Source organism: Xyrauchen texanus, chromosome 8 (assembly GCF_025860055.1).
Source record: "Xyrauchen texanus isolate HMW12.3.18 chromosome 8, RBS_HiC_50CHRs, whole genome shotgun sequence".
Lineage (NCBI taxonomy): Eukaryota > Metazoa > Chordata > Actinopteri > Cypriniformes > Catostomidae > Xyrauchen > Xyrauchen texanus.
This window is the reverse complement of record NC_068283.1, coordinates 9535783-9551687: the sequence shown is the minus strand read 5'-3', so window position 1 is coordinate 9551687 and position 15905 is coordinate 9535783. Positions and strand designations below refer to the sequence as shown.

The following is a 15905-nucleotide window of genomic DNA, read 5'->3' as shown; positions in this document are numbered from 1 at the left end:
ATGCTTGAGATGGGAGTAATAGAAGAATCCCACAGCGATTGGTCCAGCCCGGTCGTCCTTGTTCCCAAGAGCGACGGGTCTGTACGATTCTGTGTGGATTATAGAAAAGTCAACGCGGTGTCTAAATTTGACGCGTACCCAATGCCCCGTGTTGATGAATTGCTCGATCGGTTAGGTACGGCTCGATTTTACTCGACCTTGGATCTAACGAAGGGTTATTGGCAGATCCCCTTGACACCAATATCCCGTGAAAAAACGGCCTTCACCACGCCGTTCGGATTACACCAATTCGTGACGCTTCCTTTCGGTTTGTTCGAGCACCGGCCACGCTTCAGCGTCTCATGGATAGGATCCTCAGACCGCATACTGCTTACGCCGCTGCCTATCTAGACGACATCATTATTTATAGTAATGATTGGCAACGGCACATGCAACATCTGAGGGCCGTCCTGAGATCGCTGTGGCGGCAGGGCTCACGGCAAACCCAAAAAGTGCGCTGGTTGGGCGTGTGGAGGTACGGTATCTGGGGTTCCACTTGGGTCATGGCCAGGTGCGTCCCCAAATTGACAAGACCGCGGCGATTGCGACTTGCCCTAGACCCAAGACCAAAAAGGGGGTGAGGCAGTTCCTGGGGCTGGCTGGCTATTACAGAAGATTTGTGCCTAACTATTCGGATATCACCAGCCCGCTGACTGACCTCACTAAAAAGGGGGCTCCAGATCCGGTCCAATGGTCAGAGCAGTGCCAACAGGCGTTTACACAGATTAAAGCTGCACTTTGTGGGGGGCCGCTTTTGCATGCACCTGACTTCTCTCTCCCTTTTGTATTGCAGACGGACGCTTCAGACAGAGGGCTGGGGGCCGTACTCTCGCAGGTGGTGGAGGGAGAGGAGCGCCTGGTGCTGTACATTAGCCGGAAGCTCTCCTTGAGGGAGACTAGGTACAGCACCATAGAGAAAGAGTGTCTGGCCATCAAGTGGGCGGTCCTCACCCTCCGATACTACCTGCTGGGGCGGGCCTTCACCCTCTGCTCGGATCATGCCCCACTGCAGTGGCTCCACCGCATGAAAGATACTAACGCCCGGATCACCCGTTGGTATCTGACCCTCCAGCCTTTTAAGTTCAAGGTGGTCCACAGACCGCGGGTGCAGATGGCTGCCGCTGACTTCCTCTCCAGAAATGGGGGGGGGGTGGTAGGCAGGCCGGATGACGCCCCGGCCTGAGTCGGGCGGTGGGGGTATGTGGCAGCGGGGGCGTGGTCAAGCGCCCGTCCAGGAGAGAAAAGCGGTAAGGGCGCTCACACCTGAGCTAAATTATGTCTAACACCTGTCTCTAATTGCAGTAGCGTGAGGAGAGCGGATAAAAGCCAGCAGCCACAGAGCATCCGGAGGCTGACAACCCAGCAGAGATTACGTGTGTGTGTGAATAAAATAAAGCTTACCCCTTAAGCTGACGTCTGTTCCCATCCCTTCCTTGGTCCGCTTTACACAGCCTAACCTGTATATGATCCTGGACTTTTTACTCTAGCTTGACCCTTTGCTGCCTGCCTACTGTTTTACTTTGTTTACCTGGATATAACCTGTTATTGCCTGCTGCCTGCCCTGACCTCTTGCCTGTTTTGTGACTATCCCTCTGATTTACCCTGAATACTGCTATTGCTGGTGATTGACCCCTGCCTGTCTATATTACTTAATTTACTGTTAATAAAGCTGCACATGGACTCCAAATCCACTGACCCTACAGTGACATTACAGTTGTGTTCATTACAGAGTGTTTTGGATGGCAAAGATGGAAGGGACATTGGCCTGCAACAATTGATTATATTCAACAATCCAGACCATTGGGAGGCCTGGGTAACTCAGCGAGTAAAGACACTGACTACCACCCCTGGAGTCGCACGTTGGAATCCAGGGCATGCTGAGTGACTCCAGCCGGGTCTTCTAAGCAACTAAATTGTCCTGTTTGCTAGGGAGGGTGGAGATACATGGGGTAACCTCCTCGTGGTCGCTATAATGTGGTTTTCTCTCTCACTGGGGCCCGTGGTGAATAGTGGATGCTGCAGAAAATAGCATGAAGCCTCCACACTGTGCTTAACAAGCCAAGTGATAAGATGTGTGGATTGGCGGTCTCAGACGCAGAGGCAAATAATATTCGTCCTCTGCCACCAGGATTGAGGTGAGTCACTATGCCATCACGAGGATGAGCACATTGGGAATTGGGCATTCCAAATTGTTGACAAAAGAAGAAAAAACCAATCTAGACCATTAGAATTCTTGGAACCAAGGTCATGTCAGAAAAATGTGTGTTCATAAATAGGTTTGGCAGGTACAAATAAGCTTGTATCAACATGATTTCTAAATATAAGGGCTAAACAATGTTGTGGAGTGTTTTGGATGGCTGAGCTGGAAGCGGCATCAGGGCTTTTTGCTCTAATTATCATGTTTTCACAGCACTGCCACTGACTGATTCCTCTGTCCCTTAGTTGCTGCCTACTCATCATGATTGAATGCACCCTGTTATAGAATCTAAAGGGATCAATTAGTTTAAACTTGTGACCCAGAGTTTCATTGTTTTGATGTTCATATACAAGACACCCTTACTGATGATAATATTAGTCAGTACAAATATTGTACTGTTGTTGTTTTTTTATTTATGGTTTATGGATATGTTTGCCACATATCACATGAAATTGGGATGTAGAACCAAAACGTCTGATGATTTTTGAGGATACAGGGAAAGCCATCTTCATTTATCAACATATGAAACTATACTGCATGAAGTTTTTTTTTTTTTTTTTTTAGATGAATGTGCCAATGCAAAGTGAAATGGGATGCATGCAGATAGAAATAACTGGTACTTTAAACAGATCAGTCAGTTTTGACAAAATGTAAGGTTGATACGTTTTGCACTTCATTATGCCAAAATAAATAATGGACTTAGTTGAAATTATGTTTATCATAACCATGGAGTGATACATAAGACTTTGTAGGAAATCAGTTGCATTTCCGATTATACAGGTAATTATACTAAAACAAAAAGTATAAAAGTATTCCCCAGAGCTGTGTAATAATATTGAGTCTGTAAATGCACTTCTTTTATTACCTTATTCTCTGATCTATTTATATTATTGTTTGTTGGACAAACAGTACACACACAAAAAAACCTGAAATTGCAGAGAAAATATATATAAAGCAAAGGTAACTCCCGGCAGAACTTGTGTAATGGCACAATACTGCTAGAGTTCATATGAATGATTAAAAGTTCATATTATTAACAATTCCATTCTCCTAAACTCAGTATATAAATTATTCTGATGTTGTACTAGAACTGACAAGTCCATCACATGCTCCATGCCATGAAATAGCAATATCCCCCCCCCCCCCCCCCCATTTATTTCATTGTGCCGTCACGCTTAGCTCACAGTTACTATATGTATGAGGAGATATGCTTGATATGTCTTCTGACCCACTATACTTCTTCCAAAAACAGTTATAAACTCAGCATAAAAGAAACATCCTCTCACTTTCATTTGCTTTTCTTTTCAACAAACTTCTGTGTAAATATTTGTATGAACATAAAAAGATTCAACAACTAAGACATAAACCGAAAAGGTTTCACAGACATTTGACAAACAGAAATGGAATAATGTGTCCCAAAAGTAACAGTCAGTATCTGGTGTGACCACCAGCTGCATGAAGTACTTCAGTGCATCTTATGGACTGCACCATATTTGCCAGTTCTTGCTGTGAGATGTTACCCCACTCTTCCACCAAGGCACTTGCAAGTTCCTGGACAATCACCCCTGTTGAGACAAAACTGTGACTCGTCAGTGAAGAGCACTTTTTACCAGTCCTGTCTGATCCAGTGAAGGTGGGTTTGTGCCCATAGGCGACGTTGTTGCTGGTGATGTCTGGAAAGGACCTGCCTTACAACAGACCTACAAGCCCTCAGTCCAGCCTCTCTCAGCCTATTGCGGACAGTCTGAGCACTGATGGAGGGATTGTGCGTTCCTGGTAGTTCGGGCAGTTGTTGTTGCCATCCTGTACCTGTCATGCAGGTGTGATATTCGGATGTACCGATTTTGTGCAGGTGTTACACGTGGTCTGCCACTGTGAGGACAATCAGCTGTCCTTCCTATCTCCCTGTAGCGCTGTCTTAGGCATCTCACGGTATGGACATTCCAATTTATTGTGGCATGTTCGTGCAGTTGAGCAGGGTCCCTAGGCATCTTTCTTGTGGTGTTTTTCAGAGTCAGTAGAAAGGTCTCTTTAGTGTCCTAAGTTTTTATAACTGTGACCTTAATTGCCTACCGTCTCTAAGCTGTTAGTGTCTTAACGACCGTTTCACAGGTGCATGTTCATTAATTGTTTATGGTTCATTAAACAAGCGTGGAAAACATTGTTTAAACCCTTTACAATAAAGATCTGTAAAGTTATTTGTATTTTTGCCAAATTATCTTTAAAACAGTGTTCTGAAAAAGGGACACTTCTTTTTTTGCTGAGTTTATATTCTATTTTATTGTGAAACATACATATGTAAGCTGCACTGTAATCAGATGCAAAGGTAGCTGTCTATACTTGCTGGGCTTTTTTGCCTGCCGCACCTCCATCAGTGCCTACAGTCATCCAGATACGTGGTCATCAGAGTGAGCAACCCATCACAGCTGTTTCGCCCCATTTATCCCTGAACATCTCCTGGTTGTGGATATCAGACTATGCCTACCACACTCCAATGCATATCCTTAAACCAATCCCCCAACATATTAAGTAGGAGAGTAACGTGAGAGGCGATCCACAAGACTGCGTCAGCCAGCCCTCCAATGTCCAATGTGCTTGGCCTGGTTTCGCTACCCCATTAAATCCTTCTCCAGAAACCCCTGAATAAGGACCGAACCGGTCAGCGGAAATAATTCCTCCCCACGGGTGTTTATCAGTCATATTAATCAAATCTTTCGTCAAGTTCCTGTTTGCATTAAAATGTTGATCTAGACTCCATATATGGGTTGGTATGCATTTGTACCACGGTTCATCTGATTCTGAAGTCTAGCAACGCATCTGAAGTATCTGGGTTAACAGTGTAAAATACACAGGCAAAGTCACAATCTCCGCTAATGCAACTGCATGGCTCTGTAGGTGGATACGGCTCATTGGACAGAGCAGCGCGAGCGCAAAGCAGGTGGGTTTTTACTCAGAGACCAGTATCAAGCTCTTAAACGCACACCTCTGATCATTGCAGTGCTGCCAGAACCAGTGAGAATCATGACATGAGATACAGAAATCATTTGAATTCAGCACAGAATACTACATCACCACCCTTGAATTTACTATAGTAACACTAACTGTACTTTATGCAGAAATAGATTCATAATACATATTATTATATCACTACTTCAGCTCTTTTACATTTGTCACGAGCTACATTAGGGAGTGAGGGAATATAATTCATTTTTGTTACAACTTTGAACTGTTTATATTTGGTATTTTTTTTTCATGTATTTAGAGTAGGTCTATTTGTTTATAATTTAAAAATACCATAATTTAAACCAGAGGGAGCCCTCTCCCGAATACTGACACTGAACTGTTTCTTCATGATAAACTTCCTGCTTCTGGATTCTACCTTCACCTCCATGTCGAGTCCCTTACAGAATACTTCGCCACCAATGAATCCAGCTGAAGTTTCTTAGCTTCAGGCTGCACTCGCATACAAGGGTGAGGATTTAACGCTCGCTGAATTAATTTAATTGGCTGTGAGGATTGATAATCTTCCACACAACTCACCATGCTCGAACATGAGTTCCCAATCAAAACTTTGGTCCATGATCAAGTCTAGGCATGCTCCAACACCCCTGAACCTATGCAGATTGCTTATACCAGAGGTTCAGATGAAGAACACGATCGTCGACATAAGGAGCAACTAAGTGGTGAGAGGTTATTGTCAGTCAAACTGTCTTCATGTCACCGTCACCATGCCATGTTTAACTACTAGCATTGAACATCCTGAAAACCAAGCTCAAACCCAGGTTCCCGGGAATATTCTGAATTCAAAGAGGTGTTCAGCAAGGTCAAGGCAACCCAACTACCCCCTCATCGTCCTTGGGACTGCGCGGTGGGGTTACTTCCCAACATGGCACCCACTAGGTGCAAAGCCTATCCATAGTCAAGACCAGAAACCATAGCCATGGAGACCTACGTTGAGGAGGCTTTAGCCTCAGGGTTCATTCATCCTTCCACCTCACCAGCTGCAGCAGGCTTCTTTGTCAAAAAGAAAGAGGGAGGGCTCTGCCCATGCATTGACTACCGAGGATTGAACACAGTGACCAGCAAATACAGGTACCCACTCCCTCATTTACCTTCTGCACTTGAACAGCTACGTAAAGCACACATCTACACAAAGCTGGATTTGAGGAGTGCTTACAACCTGATTCGTATCAGAGAAGGAGATTAGTGGAAGACCGCATTTATCACCACTAGGGGGCACTATGAATACCAGGTGATGCCTTATGGCCTGGCCAATGCACAAGCTTTCTTCCAGTCATTCATTAATAAGATCTTCAGATACCTCCTCAACAGATGTGTCATCGCTTACATTGACTACATCCTCATATACTCCCAAGATAAGGCACAACACATCAAGGACATTAAAATGTCCTCTCCCACCTTCTGAAGCACCAACTCTACGTGAAAGCAGAGAAATGTGAGTTCCATGTTACCCATACAACTTTCCTAGGGAATATCATCAGCCATAGAGGTGTTAAGATGGATGACTCCAAGATCATGGCAGTCACGGAGTGACCAAGATCCAACACTGTTAAGGAGATACAACATTTCCTGGGATTTGCGAACTTCTACAGGAGGTTTATCTATAACTACAGTCTCATCTCTGCCACTTTAACATCTTTGCTCAAAGGAAAACCATCCAAGCTACCATGGATCGACTCTGCTCAAAAAGCCTTCAACACACTAAAGACTGTCCCCATTCTCAAGCACCCAGATACTGTCCAGCTGTTCGTAGTGGAAGTGGATGCCTCAGACTGCGGCATCGGGGCAGTTCTCTCTCAATGCCACGGTAACCCTCGAAAGCTTTATTCTTGTGCCTTTTTCTCCCGTAAACTGAATTCAGCTGAAAGGAACTATGATTTTGGAAATAAAGAGCTACTCTCCACGAAGGCATGCTAGAGAAGTGGCGCCACTGGCTTGAAGGTTCTGTCCACCCCTTCCAAGTTATTACCGACCATAAGCACCTCAAATACATCAAAGGAGCTAAACGGCTTAATTCACAACAAGCCTGATGGTCACTCTTCTTCACAAGGTTCTGGCAGTAATAACTGCAAAGCTGATTCTCTTTCCCATAATGGAAGAAATCCAAAGAGCCCAACAGACAGACCCTGCACCACCAGAATGCCCTCCTTCAAAACAGTACATACCACACAGAACAATCCAGTGGATTCCTGCTACCCTCAGTACTGGACACCCAAACATCCAGAGGTCTATAAGCCTGGTATGAAACTCATTTTAGTAACCTTCAATCATTAATGATGTTATTGCTTATGTTAAGGCATGTAAAGTGTGTGCACAGTCTAAAACCCCCAGAGAACTGCCAGCAAGCTTTCTACAGGCACTGGCTATCCCTCAGAGACCCTGGTCCCACTTGTCTGTCGACTTCATCACCGACCTGCCAGACTCCAATGGTTATACCACCATCTTCGTTATCATTGATCATTTCTCAGTCAGCCTCATGTCTGTTATCACCCTCAGGCAAACAGACAGGTGGAGAGGGTAAACCAGGAAATCGGCAGGTATCATAGGTCTTACTGCAGTCGAGAACAACAGAGGTGGAGCGACTTTCTTCCATGGGCTGAATATGCTCAGAACTCCCTCATGCACTCCTCTACTGGACTCACTCCCTTCCAATGTGTGCTGGGCTACCAACCTCCTATGTTCCCTTGGTCTGGTGAACCCTCTACAGTGCCAGCGGTGGGTGATTGGATCAGGCAGTGCGAGCAGGTGTGGGACAGTGTGCACGTCAGATTGCAGCAGGCTGTCCGGGCCCAACAGATCCAAGCTGATCGACGGAGGCGACCCCACCCCGACTATTAACCTGGTCAGAGAGTCTGGTTATCTACACATGACCTCAAGTTGTGGCTTCCCTGCAGGAAACTCAGCCCCAGGTATGTTGGTCCATTCAGAATTGTTAGACAAGTCAATCCTGTAACTTACCGACTGGAGCTTCCTGCTAACTACCGCATCTCTCCTTCCTTTCATGTGTCATTGTTGAAACCTGTCCACCCAACATCTGGCCCTGGAACCACGGATTCTGAGCCTCCTCCTCCATTAGAGATCGACGGATCACCTGCTTGCATGGTCAAAGAGATCATAGACTTGAGAGGGCCAGATGCAGCACCTGGTGGACTGGGAAGGTTATGGACCAGAGGAGAGATCATGGGTAGCCACCAGAGACATACTGGATCCATCCCTGATCCGAGACTTCCACCAAGTGGTGTTCCACATAATTCTGTTATGAATTAGGCTGCTGTTTCTTCAGACGACCGCCAGAGGGAGCAGTCACCCGAATACTGACACTGAACCGTTTCATCTATGGTGACTTCCTGTTTATACCATATAAATAGCCATGCCTTGCCATTGTTACTTTACGATGTATTGCCAGTTTCACTGCTTTACCAAGCATTATTCTCATTGTCTGTTTCATTGCCTACCTGTTATGACCACTGTGCCTGCTTCACTGGATTACCGATTTTGTAATACCATTTTGCTCTGTTTGCCTGGTAGGACTGATTACCTGTTAACGACTACTTTGCCTGCTTGCTGATTCTGACTCTGCCTTGTGTTTTGGCTTTATATGCTGATTGTAAATAAACGTCCTGCTTTTGGATTCTACCTTCGCCTCCATGTCAAGTCCCTTACAATGTTTCAGATGCTCTCATATGTAAATATTGTAAATTTGTGTTTATCACTCAGACAGTTCCCTCAAAGATACACAAACTGTAACTTCTTTACACTTTAAGGTCCTTTGATGTACCCTTTAGGGACATAAATTACAAATGTTCTGTCAAGCAAAGGGTGCAGTGGGTGTACATTTCCCTCTAATGTACTGTCCCAGAGACATGCTGTTGTACCATTGAAGATAGAATTTTTATGACATGCAGTGTGGGAGAAGCAGCCAACACTACACATGAGGAAAACAGCTTAAATAATGTCTTGGATGATAAAACAATAGTATAAAAATAACAGTTAATAAAGAGTATAGTAAAAAAATATATGTATTTTATTTATATGTAAAATATATGAGTGACACAAATCTGACTTTGCCCTGAAATTTGTGACCAGAGTGATTCTCACAAATAGCCGTAGTAATAATAACCAAACACATTCAGGTGAGGAAAGGCAAAAATTTGCCTGGAGCAATGTCAACATATCAGACAAGTCAATTCTCATCAAGTTTACAGACAGTGATGTGATGAATACACACAGAGGTGTTGCTAGACCTCACTTAGTGTAGCATCAGCCGCCTTCAGATACTGGTTAAGGTGTATAACTAAACTAATCCATTAATGAATTCAGACAGAGAAACTTCATCTGGAGTTAATACACTCCACTATAAAAATGTGATATTTATTGTAGTAACAGTTTTTTGTGGTGTTTGAAATAACTTTATACTATAGAAGTTCCGAAATTATTAATTTGTGTTCAATTATTTATTTATTTTTTGTTAATGAATGGAGAACAAAAAAGGAATGATTAGGACAGAGATGTGTTGTCAATAAATAGACAATTACAATAATATATGGGTTTTTTTAGGGGTGTGAAGCAAAGCCGTTATCTGTATCTGTAGCCTATCTGTTGCTATGTCAAAATGATCTGTATCTGTATCTGTATCTGTATTTGGATAGAACCGTGTATGGCGGTGCTTAAAGTGGAAGTGTTCAAATCTAACTCAAACCCCTATTGTTAAATGTAACTATTGCATTTATAGTTTTTTATATTTTATTTATTATTATTAGGCTATTTTTATCAAATTATTTAATCGTTTTTTTCTTACCAGATGAAGATGAATTTGTAGGCTAAATTAACTGTGAAATATGTTAACTGTGGATCCTCATATTTCTGACATTTATATCTACTGAAACAGAATTTTCATTTATATGTGTGCAGTGTGCATGTTTATAACAACGCTATTCTGGAGGCACGTGTCAAGCAACAATGAAATATCAAGCACACATTTTGCAGCGAAAATTAAATACAAAAACTAAAAGAAATTCGAATAAATCAATATTTGATGATACACTTGAGGCTGATTTTGTAAATGCTCATATTTTAATGTAGAGGATATCATTATTTAGTTAAATTGCATGTGCAGAATTAGAGAAATGCAGTGAAATAAATGGCAAGAGCGAGCTTCTCTGTTTTTTCCAGAAGAGAATAGCGCTAAAAGAATGAGCATGTTGTAGTTTCTCCTTTTCATCTTCTGAATAGATGTAAACTCTATTGAGCATTTAAACCTTTATGGAGAGTTAAAACCTTTTTGGGGGAATGAAGGCTTAAACAAATAGTTAACTTAATAATTGATGTGGAATGAATATAAATGTGGTCAACATTAAAAGACGGACAGACGAGCTCCTTACATGTTAATCGCGTGAAACATTCACACAGACATTTCAAGAAGTGGAAATTGTGTATGATATATTTCTTTACTTAATATTACTCTTTGACAAGCTCAGATTTCTGAGACGTACACAATAAACAGAAAATAATTCGAGACCACGACCATCCGATTTGAAATTACCCTGTGCGAATTTGCATTCATAGTTTCATTCAAGTTTACGCTTTAGTGATATTGGCTTCACAGACTCATAATTTCATTTAAATTTTGGGATATATGTATTAAAAATATCACTTTATCCCTGTGCTTCTTGGAAAAGCAGCCAAAAGAAATATTTTTTCTATTATTCAGATTAATTTGTGCCTTCCAAAAAGTATTCTGCTTTGGGCAATCCCTAATTTGTCTATATACTTCGAGTGGATCGGTTATTCTAATGACTTTCTTAAAGCTACACTGTGTCAGATGTTTTTTTTTTAAATTATCAAAATTTCATAAATGAGCAAGTACACCAACACTCTGTCTTCCAAACCATGTTTTTACCTTACTCCAATTCACTATGGTAAGCCTATAATAATTATTTATATTTTATAGAGGTCGGGACGGATTTGGCAGGAAATTGCATACTTTTGCCAGTCATCCGTGCGTGTTTACGTCATGTCCCTAAATAAAGAAAAGAAGGTCCGAAGCTACTACAGCGCATGTATATGACTGGTGATAGGTGTGTGTAACAGATCTCTAGTTCTCTTCTTAAGCAGGATCAGGGTAAATGTCCAACATTAGACTTTATTTTGACACTTTTCAGTGTCACAACAAATGGTTTTCTTTTCAGCACAACAAATAAACACACAGATCAACTATGCTACATGCATCTCTCACACCCTTCTGGTGGTCTGGATTGACCTTTTATCCCTCTCCAGCTATCACTGCAACACAAAACAGCTGTTAGAAATAATTTCCCACAGGTGTCAATCCTTACCGCTCTTCCTCTCCCGGCCTCGCTCTCCACAGACATCGCTCGGCCACAGCCACAAAAGTTACATAGTGTAGTTTTATTAAATATTTTCATTTATCTTTTTTTAGAAAATTGCAATATTCTGTATGAATATTAGCTGGCTGGCTTGAATGATGTAAACAGTTTAAAAAATAAATCATATGTAACAGAGTGGAATACTGTACATTAAATATGCACATCTAATAATATTATTGAGGGCTAGACCTCCCTAATATTGAATTCCTACAGTAGAATTGACCCTGAACACACTCCATCCTCCATCTAAAGGTAGGCGTTTGACATGTTTGTCCAAGTCCAAGAACATGGTGTTATTAAAATATAAGATTGTGGTACAGATAAATGTTGGCTTACTTTTTGAAAGCGGTAAGCGAGGACAAGAATAACATGCTCTTTCTTACAGGACGCTTTTAAACAGTGGAGAGTATATAATCATTTTGAGAGCATGGGCAGGTGTTTATACTGAGAGACTGCTGAGAGACAATGCTTTCTCATCTTGGCCAGTGTTTGAGGTCTTGGCCCCGGCCCACATGCCTGCAAGTAAAAATAACCTGCAGCTCCAATGCACATCTCCTGTCATCTGTCACAACACGACTGTCAAGAGCTCTCTCTAATACATTCTCAAATGCCCACATGTCCTGTCTTATCCATTATCAGACTACTTATTTACAGCCATTGTACTTCACTTGTATACAGCTTTCTGTATTCTCTGTGATGCAATTTATTCTTTATAAAACTTCTCTTGAGCTCTGTATCGATTTGTATTGACCCCACCCCAATGATGTGAATTGGGTGAACTGTCCCCCCAATCATGCGTCTGTCTTTGTTATTTAATTTTTTAATCAACATTGAAATGTTTTTAGTTTGAGATTCCCTGCAATTACAAGACAGTGATTCTGTCATAATCAGACAAAAAATGGAAGCTCCCCGCTGTTGTACAAGTTGGTATAGCAAACAATAGGGTTGGGAATCGATTCCAAAATTAATTGATTCCTCGATTCCAAGGCATTAGGAATCGAGAAACAACTCCAAAGTGTGGAATCAACTCCACTCTGGGAATCGACTCCGCTCAAGGCATGACATTTTCAGACTGTGTTTAAATCCACTAAACTACTCACATTCCAGAAGCCTTAAGTCCTTTTCACACCAAACACGAATCTTCGACCTAGCAAAGAAGTAACTTGACCAATAAAATTTGAGCTGAGAATCATGTGTCAGGAGCTGCTGCAGTTCCAAAACCAGCAGAACAGGTGTCGCTAAAACACATAAAGCTGTTTTGGCCACCGACATTAAGCAGTGAAGACAACATGTGTTTCATTTGCATCAAATGCCTTAAAATCTGAGAAAAGAAATTCTCCAATGGATTCTCTAAACATGTAAACGATATTGCTGCATCACTGCCTTGCATCCCCTTTAAAAAGCTCTCTGATCTTTCATGGATTGTCTTCATATATTGTGTATTTTTTCCTTTGCATTAATCTTACATGAGTTCTCTTATATCTCTAATATAACACATATCGCAGAATATTTGCCTTTGCATCACCTTTTTAAATAAACAACTGTACAGATCTTATGTGTTTTTATTTGCCAAATATGAATAGAATGATTGCTGTGACTTGCAGTGCACTGTAGATCTTTGTATCAAAATGCCTTTGAATACAAAATACGTGGTATTGTCTCCTCAAAATCATTATTTCTATGCAATTGTTAATAGTCGTTAACAGATGTCGCTGGCAACTATTAGTATGTAATAATGGATCAGACTTAAGATGGTTTTGTTGGGTGAGGTATTGTATTTCTTTCATTGTAAACTCTTTGGCCGTTTAAATGCTGTCACATTTAATTAGTAACATGTTTTGAGCCAATGTAGATACACAATAAGGTACAAACAGTATAGTTCAAATTGACAACATCTGTTTCAACAGCCATTATATGTGTGCAAAACACAGCTAATAAAAAATGTTCTTAACATACAGGCATGGCAGTGGCATATATTCACTCTTATTTCAAATGATTACATATTTTAAATGTTAATATGATTTTTTACACACATTGTTTTTATAATCACCCCTCAGACTGTTCACATGATAATACTGCCAGTCAAAAGCAGGTGAACTGAAATAGCTTGTGAAGTGACTCGAATGTTTTCTTTCTCGTTGAGCGAATAAACAACAGACTCTTCATCACATCTGCAGCTTGTAGAGAAATCAGTTCCCTGCCCTGCCCCTCCCCTCCTTCCTTCCAACCTATCCCGTTCCCCCAGAAACGGTGGATCCCTAGTCATAGGGGTGTACTAACACTCCTGTTTCTCTCTCCCCCGGCTCTACCCATTCTTCCTCTCAGGTGGGCGAAGCTGCTGCCACTGATGTGGGCGTGAGGTTTTGGCCAGTCTGTTGGAGTTGCGGGGAGCCTTGGCACATGGCACAACGCTCAGACAAGTGATGGAGGTGGGGACGTCCCCGACACTCCACATTCTGCCAAGCCTTGGTGGATTTAGGTTGTAACCAAACCTCCATTCATACATGCTTGGTTCAAAATGGGGCACAGAATACAAATAATCAGGTGAAGGTGAGTTGTGTGCACAGGGATATTTACGATTATCCTGCAGTGACAGTCACTATTCTATTTCGGGGTCAAAAGCATAACATTTAGGCTGTGGTTAGTTCCCGCCTGACTCGTCCACTAATATTGGGAACTAATTGGCTGGCTTTTCCCGAATTGTTAAAGGGGTTGTGTGTGGATGGGTCCTGTAATACAGTGGGATGGTGTGGGGTGTGCAATGCACTGATGGGTGAGACGGAGCCTGGGCCATCTTCGTCAGCTCTGCGTCAGGATGACGCAAGGGAGGGAGAAGCCTTGGGAATTTTCTTACTGGGGATTTTCCTCTGAAGCAGACACGCGACAAGACTCTTAAGCACGTGTTTGACTAAGTGAAAATAATTGATGGTCAACGCCTTCAGCTGCGCATTGCAATCACATATCTGTATTTTTCAATTATAAACAATTATAATGTCCTTTTAACAATGGGATTACTTAACTGTTTTAACCTATAATTGTAATAAACTCGCATCACTCGAGCCAGTCTCCGTCTCTATGTAAAACTGCACCTGTCATAAACGTGCATGAATACACGTCAACACGACCTTATGTTCCCATTATAATTATAACTTGTAATAATGATTTAGGTTTTTGTTCCACATATTTTTAAATTTTCAACATATGTGCCACCACATAGATTATGAAAAATCCTTTATGCGTTCTTGACAAATTGTACAGGTAAGTTTTCTACTGAGGTGAAAGTTGTGAGAGGACTTGAGTCACAACGTGTTCTTTGTTAACAAAGTCATTTGATTTGCTTATGTCTCTTACCTTGTCAGTGAGCATCAGAATATCATTCTTACAGTATGACTTTAACCATGTATTATGCACCACCAGCCAAACGACGAGTTGATTCCTCAAACTTCAGTATTATTAACTCACCAGTAATCCCTCTCGAGTTATTTTGCAGTATAATAGATTTGCGAGTACACTTGACATGTTATGAGCGTGGACACACACTCTCTGAGCACTAGCAGGGAGATTTGAGAGTGCGTGTCCAGTTTTGAATGAAAGCAAAGGAAATCCGCGTGCGAGCTCAGAGATCTGTGCTTGCGCAACCGGTACATGACATGACATGCACACTCATGCCATAAAAGGGCAGAATGCTAAAGTTAATGGTTCTAATGAGTCCTCTCCTCCAAGTCAGAATGCACCCAATGCTGGAGTCCAAGTCTGAGTTATTAGTGTTCAAGTCCAAGGCGAGTCAGGAGTCATCAATATTGCAACTTGAGTCGGACTTGACAGTACAACAACACTGCAAGTTGTGGTATGTCTAAACCATTGGCAGCTGTAATCTTCGGCCAACCTGCTGTGGATAGCATATCTTCATCCTCCCCAGACAGGTGATTTCTGAAGAAACTCTCAGAAATTGTACTGACTATCAAGGAAACAAGAGGTCATTACTCCACTAATCTTTAGATTAGCGACAGGACATATTCCCACAGGACACTTGAGTAGTCGGTCACGACAAGTATCGACATTGGGTGAGCCTATGGATTGCCCTCGCACTGCCTGGCTCACAGCATGCGAGGGTGCAAGGTTTCCCTGCTGCACTGATGATTTATCATTCTCTGTAACAGTCTAGTTATTTTCTTCATACACACCTCTCTTTTTTTTTTCATTTCATTTTTATTTGGTTTATCATTAACAAATATACAATAACAAATATTCAACTCATCATA

At 41.9% G+C, this 15905-nt stretch overlaps 1 protein-coding gene across 1 annotated transcript in view; it reads right to left on the bottom strand.

Moving 5' to 3' along the window:
• Nucleotides 1–15127, bottom strand: part of LOC127647744 (glucagon receptor-like) — a 163998-nt gene extending 148871 nt beyond the window's left edge. The window contains exon 1 of the mRNA XM_052132189.1: nt 14995–15127. The gene's annotated coding sequence lies outside the window, so the exon portion shown is untranslated. The remainder of the gene's footprint in view (nt 1–14994) is intronic.
• Between the last annotated feature and the right edge of the window lie 778 nt (nt 15128–15905).